Source organism: Triturus cristatus, chromosome 6 (assembly GCF_964204655.1).
Source record: "Triturus cristatus chromosome 6, aTriCri1.1, whole genome shotgun sequence".
In the NCBI taxonomy this organism is placed as follows: domain Eukaryota; kingdom Metazoa; phylum Chordata; class Amphibia; order Caudata; family Salamandridae; genus Triturus; species Triturus cristatus.
Window position 1 is genome coordinate 109,976,383 of NC_140589.1, and position 16,398 is coordinate 109,992,780.

The 16,398-nt window shown below is 52.2% G+C and overlaps 1 long non-coding RNA gene across 1 annotated transcript in view; it reads right to left on the reverse strand.

The window, feature by feature from the left end:
• Positions 1-2,603: 2,603 nt before the first annotated feature.
• Positions 2,604-16,398, reverse strand: part of LOC146816472 (uncharacterized) — a 35,959-nt gene continuing 22,164 nt past the window's right edge. The window contains exon 2 of the long non-coding RNA XR_014962913.1: positions 2,604-3,774. This is a non-coding gene — a long non-coding RNA (uncharacterized LOC146816472). The remainder of the gene's footprint in view (positions 3,775-16,398) is intronic.

The window sequence follows — 16,398 nt, forward strand, 5'->3', positions numbered from 1 at the left end:
AGCCACACCTGAAGACCAACAGACGCCATGGAGCCACTGTTCATGCAGCTCGGAGCCCCAACAGGGACACAACATCCCCTGCCACCACACCCATGACAGCCCCCCCCCATTCTCCCTGGGGCCACACCCCGGACACCCCCCAACTCCCCCAGACCAAGAGAATGCACATCAACGTCATCAAATCCTACACAAAACCATTCGCCTGATGCCGCAGAAACACAACAACTAACAGCCATGTGAGTACAGAAAAAGCAGATTCAATCCTTCACCATTGAAAGTCCAAACAAAACATCACAATCAAATATCACAACAAACAACTATTTGGTAGAGTCATGGCAGGTCATCCCTGGACAATCTGCAAGTGACAGCCTGTAAGATAATATCTCAGATAAGAAGGTGTGTCAGGCACTCATCAAAGGACAGAGAGAGACAGAAAGAGAGAGAGAGAGAGAGGGACTGAACAAGGAGCGCAAGGACAATTGTGCCCTTGGCACATACATGCCAACTGTTGTGTGTGTCTCGCAATTAGTGCATCCAAAATCTGAGACCTGGCAACACACCCAGCGCGAAGGCCACATCACATTTCAGAAACGCAAGCAGTAGTCAGACTAAAATTAGGCATGAAAGCTCCTTTGTCACGAAACACCAAGGTGAAAGGACATCCGAACCTCCGATGTTGGTCTTCAATGCGCACAGCACCCCCTGAGTGAGATACCATATCAGACTCTGTCGACTCCCACATCGGTACAAGAGACAACCCCTATGTCAAAACCTTGAACACAAATACGACTCATTACTCCGAGCTGTGGCATATCGTCCACAGAACCGCCGCCGGTCTGAGGAGTGCCGGTGGTACAAGACCAACAAACACAATGGCAGGCAATCCCGGGCACATGCACAACCCCTGTCATGTGGAACTGTACCATGCACGAATGCTGCATCCGTTGGGAGCTCTGCCAATGGCAGTCCTGCGAATCAGTTACCGTCTGAGTTTCCGGCTTGCATACGTCACATGCGTCCAGCCATGGTTCTACTGTCGATCATGCACATTCGAGTGGCCCATGGAGGTCTGCCTATCCAACACAACGGTAGCTGAACTGGATTACGACTTGTGTGTGCGACACGTGTTGGCACACGAACAGGAGTGCAACCGGGATACCCGGGCATGGGATGCCTTGATATGTGGTGTCTGTGCCAGCAGCAGTGGATGGGAGATTGCATAAGTTTTCGCGTGTAGTGACCACATTGAGGCGCTCCCCTATTGGGCTGTGCTGCGGATTGGTGAAACTGCGTGATCGGAGCACATCTGTCCGGACCAGTTAATGGATTGGCTCTCTCTCGAGTTCCTTGAACTCGAGAACAACGTACTTCTGGAACTGATTACCTACGAAGTAGCGCACGCATTCTTGGACGAGTAACTACCTTCCTGCATACACAACTGATTGACACCCAGATCACGGGTCCCAACACCGTGTTTCATCGTGGAGGATTGGTCCCATAAGCCAGTACAACAGTAGACTATTCTGCATTCGCACAGACTCAGAATGCATGTGCGTGCACCTACGCATGTTGTCACACACCTGTGCAAGGTGCTGCAGCCCCATGGGCAGAGCTGCACAGCGTCGTTTGGCAAAGTTCCCAAATCTGACATACTGCTGGAGGTAGACTAAACAATGCCAAAGTGGCACGACATGTGACCTTGTTGGTCCCTTTCACCTGCTCAGTGTCAGCAGAGCACACAGTCGGCGCAGTCCGGTGGGAAAGCTCTATGCAGAGCCCATGGGCTGTGAGTTGTGTCCCCTGACACGGGGCAATGAGCAGACGCCAAACATCACCTGACATGACCAGCAAGGCAAGGTGGGCTTAGACCGTTGCCAACCATAAGAATATGTGTACTTGTTTGCCACCCTATTCCATGCACCTCGACATGTTCCCATTCTGCCTGTGAATGTATTCAGCATTTGTCTGCCTGTTGGGGCCCATCACTTGCCGGTACTGACACGCACATTCTAATAAAGCCTACGCAACTTCACCACTAGTTTGACAAATCGTGTGTATCAATGAGCATTGTCCGTAAACAGGGAGGAACAGACTGGCTGTGGTACGTAGGTGGTGAATCCCTATTGGCAGCTCCACCTCTGGGAGCCACACATTGTGTTTGGGATACTTGCTGGTAGACCTGTGCCCTTACGTGTCTTCAGCAATGTGAGTATGGTGTCAAACTACTTGCCTTGTGGATCGATATGATCCATTGAAGCAGACCGTGTACACACTGATGTGTGTGAGTACATCCTGCGAAGAGGAGTTCTGTAGCCACATGCGATGGGGGACACTACTTCAGGCGGGCTACCGATCCTGACATTGACACACACAGCCCTATGTGATACGTGGACATGGGGCTACGTTGGGGGATGCGAGATTGTTGTGCATGTGCAATCAGGCCACAGCTAGTTCACACCTTCACATTCATCCAATTCGCCATGTGGGTCAGGATCAAACTTGCGCATTGCTGACATTTACCAGGGTGTACCTCTTAGTGCAATCAAGGTCCCTACATTCATCCATACTTGTACACGTGGGTGAACATAGACATGACACATCTGTGTGATTTGGAATGTTTTATTCACATTCTGGGCAGTCTCCTAGATGGCGGGGTACATTTCCAGTTCAAGCCAACATTAAGTGGTTGTCCAGTGGTGGGCCAACCAGAGTCCTTGGGGGAATGCAAGGTTAATCTGAAGAGAAAGAGTTCAGTCCGCAGCCGGATTGCTGTGTCATTGGTACAAGAGCAGATATGGCAGGCCATGTTGGGGTCCAGGTGAATGTCGCAGTGTTCCGGGGGACAGTGGGAGGTGTTGTTCCAGGGCATGATGCATAGGGCTGAACCAGGCAGGGACAGGCCATGTGGCGGGTACGGATGCTACTGCCTCCTTCATCACACAGTCATTACCCTCCACATCTTGCTCCTCTGAGGCGTCTTCTGTGTCCGGTGTGTCAGGTGTGTGTGTGGTGTTATGGCTGCATCACTGTGGGCCACTGACATATCAGGGTGCGGAGGTGTAAGGGCTGCATCACTGTGTGCCACTGACACATCAGGGGGCAGAGACGTGAGTGTTGAAGTTCCTGTAGCAGTTATCTGGTACAGGCTCTGTGGCAGCAATGGCAAGATGAGGATCTGCAAGGCCTGGAAGATCCCAGCTACATGACGCTGGTGTTCAGTCGTGGCAGCCCTACTCCCAGCCTGCATCCGCTCCATGGTCTCCATTGTCCTCCGCATCTGTGCCAACTCTGTGCTGTCATCTCTGGTGCCTGTCTGACTAGGCAGTTCCTGTATCTGAGTGATGGCCCCAGCGAGGTCAGCCAAGGATTGTCGGCGAGCATGGTGCGGACAAGGGGATTCCGTTAGGGACTGTACGTGGTCATTGATGGGACTCAGACACCCACGTATGACATCGAGTTTGGCTGCCACGAGATTGAAACCCACCCGCAGCTAGTCAGCCAACTCCTCCTGGCAGGCTAACACACGGCATTGGAATTCAAAGTGTTGGTCGTGTGGGTCCTGTGGGCCAGCCGTGGTGGTGTGTGCTTCCTGCTGTGTGGGCTGTGCAGGGGGTTGGGTCACCGCGATACAGCTGGGCTGCCCTGCTCCTGGGGATGGGGTGCGGAGGCTGTCCACGAGCCGTTGTAGGGTGTCTGAGCAGAAGTGCAGGGTGTCCTCTTCATCATCACTGTAGAGATGTGTGGTCTGCTCTGTAGGAGGTGTTGATTGTTCCTCTGCAATGTAAAGGAGAGATGCAGGTTAACAGTGTGTTGCATGTATGTTGCCCATTGTACATGTTTACTTACGTTCTGCATGACAATGTACATTGTGACTGTTTTGGAGGAGCTGCCTATTTGATGGGAGACAGTGGACATTTCGACTACATGACGGATGTGAGGTTGTACTCGTACATCATCATCTCATGTAGTGGAGACAGGGTTTTATGTGCACACATTGCTATGTTAGCATAAGCGCTTTAGAAGTTAAACGCCATCTTGCCACTTTGCTGCTTTTGCACACGACACTATAGGTAGCTGTTATTATAAGTACCTATGAAAGCACATTCAAATATGCTTGCTTGCTTTTTCTTCACATGAGAACGGTCTGTTGTTCACATCCCTAGACGTGCACCGCGACCTTAGTCTGAACACTTTGTGCGACCTTAGTCTGAACACTTTGTGCAGAAGCCATCAAGGTCAAATAACAATGTATGCTGTTGAATTCAGGTTGATGGGCCCACGCTCTAGACACAACAAGCACACAGCTGCAAATATCTGAAACTCGGGTGCCTTTATTATTGCATTTGCCTGCATGATTCAGACACTTGGAGAAAACCTTTCCAGACACAGAGAGCAGAGCTGATCCTGTGATGTGATTCACCTAAGCTGATCTTTGAGGTATGGGGTTCCCCATTCAAACCTAGAGACCTTCTATTAATTTATAAAACTAGTTTACTAGCCAAGGGAGGGTGGATCAAAAAGTATTATAGGACTTGTTTTCCACTATAATTTTTAATATGATTTCTCCCTTCATTTTCTATGGAATTGTAAAAATGCTGATCATTTGTCTGCTTATGTTAGCCAAAGTACTGCATCTTAGAGCACGTAGTTAAAAATAAACATTTTAAACTTTTCCGTGTCTCTGATTACTCTCGTTGTGGACTAATATGAGAATAATAACGAAAAGGTGTTTCTGATTCCCACCATTCCTGAGAGTACTCTAAGTCGCTTGCTCTGGGTTGTCTAATCATTGGTAGCTTCGAGATGATACGGAGAACGAATGAGACACTGATGCTAGTCAGATAGGGGTTCTGGGTACTGAGGTGAGTTTTTTGGTACACCACAATTCACTGAGGTCCTGGTTTCCTGTGCATAGTTCTGTGCATGAGCAGAATCCACGCAACACTCACAGTGTCATGCAATGCCAGATGTAATTGGCCAGTTTCTACGCACGAACGGCAGCAGTTGTGTCCTCTGTCCTGTGGTGTAAGTGTTGCACTTTGTACCACGTTGTCGTCAATGTTGATGTGCTGCGATTGCTATGTGTGTGTGCTGCATTGTTGGATATATTTTTGTACTCTTGTGCATTGTTTGTCTACAGATGTGTTTTTAACGTCATGGGTTGTAGGTGCACGTGGATGTGTCAGTGTGTGAACTGCTCCTTTACGGATGTGGTCCACTCTCAGCCAGCTCTAAGTCATCTCGTGCACCATGTCTTGTATTGCGACTGCAGCCATGCTATCTGCCATTCAGTGTCAGTTGCATAGTCCGTGTGGCTGACAGAGCTGCTGCCTTTCTTGCTTCAGCACATGCACGTGTGTAGGTTGTGGCATTGGTGATATGGAGGGTGGCCCATTTGTGCACATTGTGGAGGGGGCCTACTTGGTGTTTCTATGTGCGCTGCAGTGTGCCAATGGTATCAGGTACATGTTCCAACCTCATTGTGGGTGTTCAGTGTGCTGGGTATGTTTGTGCATGTGTGCCATTGTGCCCATCTCCCTCCGTCACACCAGGCCCTGATCGTTACTCACCCTGTTGCTGTTGGGTCAGGTCATATCGTGCTGTGTCCAGACCCCCAACTCCTTCCACTGTCTCCACGCTGATGACTGTGGCCACCATTTCCTCCAGCTCATCAAGCTCTTCCTGTAGCGCAGGACTCCCACCTCCAGTCGCCTTTGCTGCCTTCCTGTTGGCAGCGAGTTTCTCCTTGGTTAGGCTGTGCACTTCATGCCAGCGCCTCTTGACCTCCTCCATTGACCTACTCGATGCTCCGACTGCATTTACGTTGGTGACGATGGACTGCCATATTTCCGTTTGTGTTGCCAATGGCACAGTGCAGGTGACGAACAGTTGTTGGTAGTGTTCTGTCACCTCTGTGACGATGATCCGGTCTTCCTGCGGACTGAACCCCGTCTTTCTCTTCCTCTTCTCCTTGACCTTCCAGGAGCACGGGGTTCCTGGATGGTGCTACGTGGGGCTTGTGGGGTTCGAGTTGTCCTCTGCACTCGGTCTGGGTGCATCCATGGTGCTGCGCAGTTTGATTGGGTTTTGGTGTGTATTTTTTAAAGTTATTTTATAGTGCATTTTCCCACATGACGCATGGGATTGGCAGGCCTGTGGCTGCTTTTTGCTGCTTTTTTTTTATCGCGCTTGGCCTCATCGCATCTTTTTTTGCGTTGGTGTTTCACATTTTTGCAACGTCGCGTTGACTTCATCGCGAACATTTGACGTATTATAGTGGGACTATCGCATGGTGCCGTCCGCTTGGGAATGGCGCGTTATGAAGGTGTTATTTTCCCGCGATGGACTGCGATGTGGTGAGTTGCGATAAGCTACTCTTGCGGTATTTATCACATGTTCTTGAGAATATGCCCCTTTGTTGCATGATTTACATGCTAAAAATTCTCATGACAGGGGAGGACCTGGCAGAAGCATCCCCCCTAGAGGACCGGCTATTAGCTGACCCATTTGAGGGAAAAGCAATATCGTTCAACAAGAAAATAGTAAATAACGCCCCGGACCCCTTAGGGCCACTGAGAGCAGCTTGGGAGAGTGATGTGGGCTACATTGAGGATGATGAGTGGGCAGAGGCCATACAGGGCCCGAGGGAGGTAACAATACGTTCTAGACTCCGCCTCATTCGATTGAAAATCTTCCATCGAATATACTACTCCCTATGCCTTATGCCAGCTGTTGTGGGAATGTCCAGCAACACAGCAATACTGGAATGCAATCAGGAGGATTATGGATGAGGTTGCAGGGGTGGAGGTACCAGTAGAGGCGAGGTGGTTCCTATTGCAGATCCCAGGAGATGAGGCTTGCTCTAAATGTACAAAACGGTGGCTGGCTCTAGCCGCAGTAGTGGCAAAGCGCAATATTGCAAGGAACAGGGGGGGCTCCTGCCCTGCAGAAAGGGGAGGACTGGGAAAAAGGTCTTGACTGGTGCTGGCAAGCGGAACACACAATATATTTGAGTAGAGGGTGTGCGAAGAAATGGGAAAAGATTTGGGGTCAGTGGCAGGGATACAGAGGGGGAATAAGTGGAGACTGTTGCCTCACTATGTTGATTATCCATTTATTACCTGGTGAGATGCTGAATGTAAAAATCAAGGCATGTCAGAAGATACGTTGACGTTGATGTATTGTTGTCTGAGCACTCTGCAACAAAAAATACATTAAAAAAAATAAAAATTTATGGGCTCATAGAGCTGGGCTCGGGCTCGGCTCTTGTCTCCCTGGCAATCTGTATGCTCGCCCACCTCTACGTAGGATGGAGACCAGGAGTCACGGTTGAGTCTGCTCCCACAACCTCCAAACTTGATTGGTCTCGCGGGCCAGTGACTCCCACTTCACTTCTGTTACCCTGATAGGGCTCCCACCTGGCCAGTTTTTTACCTGCATGGCTGGTATTTTAATGTCACGGCTGGTATAAAAATTAGAATTGCCTAATGCCAGCATTTCAATCTTGTAATCAGTACATAATGTAAACAGTAAATATAAGAAAAAAACACTTTAAAAAGTGTTCTGTAGATGCCCTAATCAGGGGAATATCACAAGCCCCTATGATGCATGTTATGTTATGTTATTCGAGATTTGTTAAGCGCACGGGCACCCAGAGGTTTCATGGCGCTGATGGTGAGAAAAGATGGTAAACAGTAACCTAACCGTGCGCTTGCTTGAATACCCAGGTCTTCAGTGCGCCCCTGAATTCCGTCAGATTAGTGCATTTCCGGAGTGACAAGGGAAAAGAGTTCCAGATCTTTGGGGCCAAATAAGCAAATCGGCATCCGCCAAGACGTTTCTTTTTAAAGGAGGGCAAGGTGAAGAGGGACAGGTGGGCAGAGCGAAGATTACGAGTTGGTTCATGTTTGTTTATGAGATGGTTAATAAACTTAGGGCTTTTTCCATGGAGAGCCTTAAAGGCCAAACAGCCTACTTTAAAAGTTACCCGTTGGGCTATAGGTAGCCAATGAAGAGTGGCCAGCAGTGGTTTCGCCGAGCTCCTGCCGTTGCTTTCAAATATTAGTCTGGCCGCCTGATTTTGCACGATTTGCAGGCGTTTAGACAGAGTCAGGGGGAGACCTAAATAAATGGAATTGGAAAAATCTAAGCGGGAGAGGACCAAGGCGATTACCACCTGAATGAGGGCAGAGTGCGTGAGCAGATGAGCAATTTTCTTAATCTTCCGCAGCTGGAAAAAACTAGATGAGATCACCGTACCCACCTGACTTTTTTTCAGGGGCCCACCAGCCCTTCGGGGGGCGGGGGGGGGGCAATCAGGCGAAGCTCGATGAGATATGGGAGGCTCAGGGGTAGGGTCACCAGGCGTCGCAGGTTTAACCGGGCAGTCCTGGTTTTTGGGTAAATTAAGCACTTGTCCCGGGTTTTTTGAGGGACTTCACTGAACAAGCTTTTATGAGTGCCAGTGCAGGAAAAGGTGCTGATCTTTTCAGAAATCAATTTAATAAGTAAGCCTCTATGATAGTCTGTGTAATAGCTGCATTTAATTGAAGTCCCGTAGTGCCTTGGTGCCTGTGTTTGATACGCTGGTGGGCGCTCTCTTTTTGGTCATCCGGCGCCCCTCTGCGGTGTGAAATTGTAGTCCTGCTCCTCTTTTTATAAAATATCCATTTTTTGGTTTAAAAAATCTGGTCACCCTTACTCAAGGGGTCCGTCGGCACATTCTGCAGAGGAACTCCATCATTTCATCACGTCACTTGCCTTACTGACCCCTGACTAATAATGAAAGTAAACAAAGACAGAAAGGACCTGTTAAAAATGACGTCCTGCTTTGGCATCCTATCCGTGTCTTCTCAGAATCTTAAAAAGTGAACAATGGGAGAGGATATGGCCTAACCGCTAGGGCGGCCGTCCTCGTATCTGGGGAACTGGGTTCGAGCCTTGGCAACGACGCTGAACATCCTGTGATTCTGGGCAAATCCCTTAATCTCCCTGTGCCTAACAAAACAAGCATTTGCAATGCAATAGGTCTCGCATTTATAAGAGTTTGAGCTTGAGCTTGGTTTTAAAACAAATAAAAGCCATTGTCATTTACAATGTCAGTAGCATAAACTCGTATAAAAGCAGTGTGTGGAGTGCAGCAGTGTGCGGCGTGCAGTAGTGTGCAGCGTGCAGCAGTGTGCGGCGTGCAGCAGTGTGTGGCGTGCAGCAGTGTGAGGCGTGCAGCAGTGTGCGGCGTGCAGCAGTGTGCGGCGTGCAGCAGTGTGTGCGGCGTGCAGCAGTGTGCGGCGTGCAGCAGTGTTTCATGTAGCAGTGTGAGGCATGCAGCACTGTGTGGCGTGCAGCGGCGTGCAGCAGTGTGCGGCGTGCAGCAGTTTGCGGCGTGCAGCAGTGTGCTGGGTGCAGCAGTGCCATGCAGCATGCAGCAGTGAGTAATGCAGCAGTGTGCAGCAGTGTGTGGTGTGCAGCAGTGTGCGGCGTGCAGCAGTGTGTGCCGTGCAGCAGTGTGTGGTGTGCAGCGGTGTTTCGTGTAGCATTGTGCGGCGTGCAGCAGTGTGTGGCGTGCAGCAGTGTGAGGCGTGCAGCAGTGTGAGGCGTGCAGCAGTGTGAGGCGTGCAGCAGTGTGAGGCGTGCAGCAGTGTGTGGCGTGCAGCAGTGTGTGGCGTGCAACAGTGTGTGGCGTGCAGCAGTGTGAGGCGTGCAGCAGTGTTTCGTGTAGCAGTGTGAGGCATGCAGCAGTGTGAGGCGTGCAGCAGTGTGCGGCGTGCAGCAGTGTGAGGCGTGCAGCAGTGTGAGGCATGCAGCAGTGTGCGGCGTGCAGCAGTGTGAGGCATGCAGCAGTGTGCGGCGTGCAGCAGTGTGAGGCGTGCAGCAGTGTGAGGCATGCAGCAGTGTGAGGCGTGCAGCAGTGTGAGGCTTGCAGCAGTGTGTGGCGTGCAGCAGTGTGAGGCGTGCAGCAGTGTGCAGCGTGCAACAGTGAGGTGTGCAGCAGTGAGGCGTGCAGCAGTGTGCAGCAGTGTGAGGCGTGCAGCAGTGTGAGGTGTGCAGCAGTGTGTGGCGTGCAGCAGTGTGTGGTGTGCAGCAGTGTGAGGTGTGCAGCAGTGTGAGGCGTGCAGCAGTTTGAGGCGTGCAGCAGTGTGCGGCGTGCAGCAGTGTTCGGCGTGCAGCAGTGTTCGGCGTGCAGCAGTGTGCGGTGTGCAGCAGTGTGAGGCGTGCAGCAGTGTGTGGCGTGCAGCAGTGTGTGGCGTGCAGCAGTGTGAGGCGTGCAGCAGTGTGAGGCGTGCAGCAGTGTGTGGCGTGCAGCAGTGTGTGGCATGCAGCAGTGTGAGGCATGCAGCAGTGTAAGGCGTGCAGCAGTGTGCGGCGTGCAGCAGTGTGCGGCGTGCAGCAGTGTGAGGCATGCAGCAGTGTGTGGCGTGCAGCAGTGTGAGGCGTGCAGCAGTGTGAGGCATGCAGCAGTGTGTGGCATGCAGCAGTGTGAGGCATGCAGCAGTGTGAGGCGTGCAGCAGTGTTTCGTGTAGCAGTGTGCGGCGTGCAGCAGTGTGCGGCATGCAGCAGTGTGAGGCGTGCAGCAGTGTGAGGCGTGCAGCAGTGTGCGGCATGCAGCAGTGTGAGGCGTGCAGCAGTGTGAGGCGTGCAGCAGTGTGTGGCGTGCAGCAGTGTGTGGCATGCAGCAGTGTGAGGCATGCAGCAGTGTGAGGCATGCAGCAGTGTTTCGTGTAGCAGTGTGGGGCGTGCAGCAGTGTGCGGCGTGCAGCAGTGTGCGGCGTGCAGCAGTGTGAGGCGTGCAGCAGTGTGCGGCGTGCAGCAGTGTGCGGCGTGCAGCAGTGTGAGGCATGCAGCAGTGTGTGGCGTGCAGCAGTGTGTGGCATGCAGCAGTGTGAGGCGTGCAGCAGTGTGAGGCGTGCAGCAGTGTTTCGTGTAGCAGTGTAAGGCGTGCAGCAGTGTGAGGCGTGCAGCAGTGTGAGGTGTGCAGCAGTGTGAGGCGTGCAGCAGTGTGAGGCGTGCAGCAGTGTGTGGCGTGCAGCAGTGTGTGGCATGCAGCAGTGTGAGGCGTGCAGCAGTGCGAGGCGTGCAGCAGTGTTTCGTGTAGCAGTGTGCGGCGTGCAGCAGTGTGCGGCGTGCAGCAGTGTGAGGCGTGCAGCAGTGTGCGGCGTGCAGCAGTGTGCGGCATGCAGCAGTGTGTGGCGTGCAGCAGTGTGCGGCATGCAGCAGTGTGCGGCATGCAGCAGTGTGCGGCATGCAGCAGTGTGTGGCGTGCAGCAGTGTGGCGTGCAGCAGCGTGAGGCGTGCAGCAGTGTGAGGCGTGCAGCAGTGTTTCGTGTAGCAGTGTGAGGCGTGCAGCAGTGTGTGGCGTGCAGCAGTGTGCGGCGTGCAGCAGTGTGAGGCATGCAGCAGTGTGCGGTATGCAGCAGTGTGCGGCGTGCAGCAGTGTGAGGCGTGCAGCAGTGTGAGGCGTGCAGCAGTGTGAGGCATGCAGCAGTGTGGCATGCAGCAGTGTGAGGCGTGCAGCAGTGTTTCATGTAGCAGTGTGAGGCGTGCAGCAGTGTGCGGCGTGCAGCAGTGTGTAATGCAGCAGTGTGCGCAGCAGTGTGTGGCGTGCGGTAGTATGCGGCGTGCAGCAGTGTGCGGCGTGCAGCAGTGTGTGGCGTGCAGCAGTGTGTGGCATGCAGCAGTGTGTGGCGTGGTTTGTACACAAAAAGAAAAGCGGACATCAAAGGAAGGGTGGGAGGGAACGAGCATATGGGGTGTGAGTTATAACGAAAGTTAATTGTTGTAAGAGGGGATGCAGGAAGTGAGGCAGAGCTCGCGCTGGCGAAAGCAGTCTGCTGCTTTCAAGTCCGATGCCAGATGCCAGCTTCCCGCTTCAATGCCTCACATGCACTGGCCATAAACCGCATTCCTAAGGTCTTGTGCCCCTTACTAAATCTCTCTGAATGCGTGAGGCGGCGCACGCGCAGGAAGTAGCTTGTGGCAAATGGAATGCGCGTGGTTGTGCGCGTAACCGCCACCCGATCCGCCTGGGAAGCCTTTGGGAGCATTTTCTGAAGCCCCTACATAAGTCTCGCTGTGCGATCGCTTACGCGATAGCCAGGCGAGACCTGAAAAATGAATGTGTCCTCATGTAACGCAACTGGTGCTATGTAAAACGCTCTGATACCTGATTCGGGTCAATTTCTCGCTATATAAAACTCAGTAAAATATAAAACTCCGAAAAATAAAATAAAAATGGTCAGTGTTTTTCTCGAGGAAATATGGCAAAGCTAGGGAGCCCATGACCCTGCTTTATGCTCTTCCGTGGCGCATCCTGCAAGGGATGACTGTCAGTGCTTAATTTGAGCCGGTGGTTTTCGGTGCTCGGCACTGGCACTTAATTGTCAGCACCTGCTCTAGTGATAGTGAACCACATCACATGGTTGCTCTATCTGTCCAATTTTGAGATGAGAACAGTGTTTAATAATTCAATATCCATTAAAAAATAATATTACTGACTGCTCAGGCGATTATTACAGTGGGTAGGCTGGAATCGTTCACTTGTAGGAGTGTGATGATTGGTCGTTGTGTTTGCTCTGTCATTGGCAGCGGTGGGAGAGGCAGTGGATTGTGCAGGCTGCAGTGACCTACTGAAACGTGATGTGGAATAAAAAAGAGCTGTGTATGTTGAATGTATGACGTTACAAAGCATACATTTACAACACATGCCTTTACAGTGCAGTTTTTACATCGCAACATCCTTTACAACGCATTCTTTTACATCGCATTCCATTACATCACACTTTTAGAAACTACCTTTACAACGCATTCCATTACATCGCATTATACCATTACAATGCATACCATTACAACGCATACCATTACATCGCATTTAAGGTAAGTGTTGGATAGTGTAGGGGTAAAAATTACTATTCTGACTCCAGTGAGTGCAACAGTAGGGTATCGGATAGTGTAAGGCTACTATGCGTTGTAATGGTATGCGTTGTAATGACATGCGTTGTAGTCACATGCGATGTAATGGCTGCATTGTAATGACATGCGATGTAAAGGATGTTGCGATGTAATGACTGCGTTGTAAAGGTAGTGCGATCTAATGACTGCGTTGTAAAGGTTGTTTCCCGTGTATGTTACATGGCCGATCACGGTTGCCTAAATTTGGCAAATTTCTAGTATCATCCACAAGGTGGCGCTGTTGCCAAATGTTGAAACTGCGGTGCCGCTGAAAGCGCTCCCTCAGTACTTGTTCTCGCTCACAGATGAAGGAAACACAAGAGCCCATTGGTAAGAAATTTGGAAACCTCAAACCTTCGCCCTCAGATTCCATCCTTCGCCCGGACACAGATTCACAAGTTTCCATCGTCCACACGCCATTCCAAGAGTTTTCCTGAAAACCCACAAACACCGGAAAACATGTGTGAATTCCTATGTGAGTCTGTGCCAAGGCTTTTTCAAAGTGCATCATTGTACATACTGCGCGGGCAAAAGCTCTCGGATTCCTGGATCACACAACCCTATTAGGTACAATTCCACACCCATAAAGGACAGGTGAACCCCTCGTCGTCCTTAAAGTACTGCTCGTCATTAAAAGGTCTCTCTTGTCCATATGTGTGACATGCCTGCTTACGCCTTGCTGTTCCTTTTCATATGACAGACGCGCTCCATCAATCGACGCCTGTTAAATGCTCCCTCACACGCCTGCCTGGGAGTCCGCTCAGTCCAAGCAACCATAATGTCAGCCCAAAAGCCCTTAGGGGCAGATTTATCAATCTTTCACGCAGCGCAGCGTTACCTTGCTGCACTGCACTGCCCTGCGTGAAAGTGAAAGGGCATGAATGCACTGTATTTATCATTATATGGCACATTCATATCCTTTTCTTGCGTTGGCTTACAAAGTGCCACATTGCGATAAAGCAGGCACGCTTCACCATGGTGCAAGGGTGCCTGTGTTGCATGCAGGGTTGTTTTTGCGCCAGAAGGAGCACTTTACTGCACAAAAACAATCCCCTGAGGCATTTTGTTCTTTCCATGTGTGCTGCAGGATAGCTTGATTCCAGTGGCATGGAGAGCCCGGGACCCACGTCAGAGCATACCCGTCCCACTTGGGGTGTGTGAGACCGGCCTCGTGGCGTGGGCCCTCCCGACCAGCAAGCTACCCTGCAACCACGCCGAACCTCTATGTCACAGCCTTCCGGCCCCCGTGGCCCAACATCCCGAGGGCCGGCCAGATCCCCAACACGCATGCCCGGCCGAGGGAGAGCGAAACCCCCCCCCAAACCAGACCGAGAGGCGCCGATCCTGTCACACCTCTGGTCTCTTCCCCGAGGGAGGTTTCGATCGACCACCAGGCTCCCGGTGAGCAGGCGCCTCGCCTGCTGGGTGTCTGGAGTCCCTCCCAGACCCACCTGAACAGATCAAAGGGCCGAGCGACAGGAAACCCCGACACAACGCCCCCAGGCACCAGATCCCTCTCCGCGAGGACTCCGGACTTCAAAGAGGAGGGGGAGTATAACAAGGGGTGCTGAAGGGACGGAAGGCAGAGAAGACCTGGACTGACGAGAGCCTGCTTACCTGGTTGAGGCTCGATCGCTCCCCGAACCGAAGAACTCTGAACCATCTGAGCCCTGCTGACGCTGTTGCGGCTCCCCGAACTCTGAACCATCTGAGCCCTGCTGACGCTGTCGCGGCTCCCCGAACTCTGAACCATCTGAGCCCTGCTGACGCCGTCGCAGCTCCCCGAACTACGAACCTCCGGTGCCTGCTGAGTGACTCGCGGCCCGCTCCTCCAAGAGAATCGGCAGAGATTGCCGAGAGAAGCAACATCCCCTCAGCTCGAGGATTGAGAGCTGTGCGCCGGATACTCCGCAGAGACACTGATTCAAAGACTGTCCCGCTACCCCTTACCCCTCGTCACGAGATCGCTGCCGCTTGTGGCACTAGTTCTGCACCTGCCTTCCGGATCATAAAGATCCCTGACAACTAACGATAAAGTCTATTGTCTTGCAAAGAATTCCTGTGAGGTGTCCCTCTATCCGAAAAGAGCACGTGCAGCGTGTGCGATCCTAGGTACGAGACCCTTGCAGGAAGGGCCTCCCCGCTCTTGCTCGGCCTAACTCTGGGAAAGGTGGGCCTCCGGGTGGTCAGGAAAGTATTCCGCAGCCTCCCCGGGGAACGCCTTCCAACATTTGGTGGCAGGCGACGGGATCCGAGCCAACACCTAGAGATCGTGCTGTGGACGGCTAACGCACTACCAGGAAGAAATGAAAGGAGAAACCTCCCTAGGTGCCGCAGGCACCAACCCGAGCACGACATTCCGAGAGGACCAGCTGGAATCTTATACGCACCGAGAACTGAAACAATTTTGCAAAGACCTTGGAATCGCTACCACCGGACTAAGCACGAAAGAGGACTTCCAAGGGAGCATTAAAAACCTGGGTCGAGGCGGGAACTCCCCGGACACAAACAGAAGGAGAGCCGCCTAACGAACCACAAAGCATCCTGGGGAGGGGGGCCTATCCCCAGAGGAACTAGCGGACCGAGAAAGAGGTCGCAACCACGAACTAGAACTAGCAAAATTAAAAATCGAAGGAGAACTAAAACTGGCCGAAAAGAAGTTGGCGGTAGAACAGTTACGCCTACAAGGAGAACTTGAGGAAAAGAAACGACAAAGAGAACACGAAGAAAGAAAACTCCAACTGGAGCACGAACGTGGCCTGAAAGAGATCGAGCTCAAGGCTAAGAATGTGGAGGCCAGACCCTCGGAAACCCAAACCGTCTCTTCCACCGTGGAACCAAAGGTCCACATCCCCAAAGATGTGGTGAAGAAATACTATAAGAACGACGACATCCAGCAATGGTTCAAAGCCTACGAAGTCGCCATGACCTCCCACCGAGTCCTGCAGAAAGACTGGGGGGCTGGGCTGTGGGGCCGGTTCCTGAGCGAGGGGAGAGATACCCTGCTGGACCTGCCCTCCACGGTGATGAACTCCTACAGTCACATGAAAGAGGCCCTAGTAGCCAGATATGGGCTCACCCCTGAAATGTACCGACAACGGTTTAGAGACTGCAAGAAGATACCCGGTACCACCTGGGTGGAGTACGTGAACTTTTACAGCCGGGCCTTGGACGGGTGGATCAAGGGCAGCAAGGTCTCCACCTTTGAGGAGCTGTTCGACCTAATCGCATGGGAGCACTTGTCCGCTAATTGCTTTGTAGAACTGCGCCAGCACCTCCTGGACAGCAAACTCACAGACCCTCGAAAACTGGCCGTCGAAGCCGACCGGTGGGTAAACACCCGGGCCTCCCGGGGTCCCGTGGGAGACTACAGTCGCCACAGTCAGGGACCCCCCGCCAGAGGGGCGGAGGGAATCAAGGCCGGCCAAGGAAACTTCCGGGGGGGCCCCCGC